Raw genomic sequence first — 1,331 nt, 5'->3', positions numbered from 1 at the left:
TTGTTGTTGCTGAGGGCTAGACCATCTGAGATTAGGGTGATTCCTCCATCCAGGGTTGTATCTGTTGCTGGAGAGGTTATAATTGTTCTGCTGTGGTTGATTTTGCTGCTGAGGTTGAGGAGGTCTATTGTAAATATTAGCAGCATAAGCTTCGGGCTGCTTAATTGCTCCAGGTTGCTGCATGGAAGGGAAAAGGTCTGTATGGTGGTCAGCAGAGGAGCACAAACCACAGACCCTTGCAACAGGTACATATTTCTGGTTCAAGGCCAGCTGGGTTACCAAGTTAACCAATGCATCCAATTTGCCTTCAAGCTTCTTAGTTTCAGATGATGCAGCTGAGTTTGTAGCTACCTCATGCACTCCTCTAATGACTATAGCATCATTTCTGGCGCTAAACTGCTGGGAGTTGGAAGCCATCTTCTCAATTAAATTTCTGGCTTCAACAGGAGTCATGTCTCCAAGGGCTCCACCACTGGCAGCATCTATCATACTTCTCTCCATATTACTGAGTCCTTCATAAAAATATTGGAGAAGCAGCTGCTCTGAAATCTGATGGTGAGGGCAATTGGCACATAGTTTTTTAAATCTCTCCCAGTATTCATACAGGCTCTCTCCACTGAGTTGTCTAATACCTGAGATATCCTTCGTGATGGCTGTGGTCCTGGAAGCAGGGAAATTGTTTTCTAAGAATACTCTCTTCAGGTCATCCCAACTCGTGATGGACTTTGGAGCAAGGTAATACAGCCAGTCCTTTGCCACTCCCTCTAATGAATGAGGAAAAGCCTTCAGAAATATGTGATCCTCTTGGACATCTGGGGGTTTCATGGTGGAGCAGACAATATGAAATTCTTTCAAATGTTTGTGCGGGTCTTCACCTACAAGGCCATGAAACTTTCGAAGCAAATGGATCAGTCCAGTTTTAAGAACATATGGGACATCCTCATCAGGGTATTGGATGCACAAGCTTTCGTAGGTGAAATCAGGTGCAGCCATTTCCCTTAGAGTCCTCTCACGGGGTGGAGGTTGTGCCATGTTCTCAGAATGTTCAAAATCAGAATGCTCAGAATCGGAATGCTCAAAATTATAATGCTCAAAATGAGGATGTTCAAAATCACCAATAACAGAATGCACAGATTCACCAGTAATGGAATGCTCAGAATGATCAAGAGGTATAAAATGATGCCTAACTAATCTATGAAATGTCCTATCTATCTCAGGATCAAAGGGTTGCAAGTCAAATGGATTTCCTCTAGTCATACACTACATTCAGCATGCACACTAGTTGCTTTGTCATGTAAATAAAGGTGCATGTTTGAACTACAGCTACCCTC

At 43.2% G+C, this 1,331-nt stretch overlaps 1 non-coding gene across 1 annotated transcript; it reads left to right on the top strand.

The window, feature by feature from the left end:
* Positions 1 to 547: 547 nt before the first annotated feature.
* On the top strand, positions 548 to 654 carry LOC114424773. The gene has a single exon (XR_003669074.1). It is a non-coding gene; the product is annotated as a small nucleolar RNA R71 (small nucleolar RNA).
* Positions 655 to 1,331: the final 677 nt, after the last annotated feature.

Source organism: Glycine soja, chromosome 8, assembly GCF_004193775.1.
Source record: "Glycine soja cultivar W05 chromosome 8, ASM419377v2, whole genome shotgun sequence".
NCBI lineage: Eukaryota > Viridiplantae > Streptophyta > Magnoliopsida > Fabales > Fabaceae > Glycine > Glycine soja.
The sequence above is the reverse complement of the archived record's forward strand: the minus strand, read 5'-3'. Positions and strand labels throughout refer to the sequence as shown.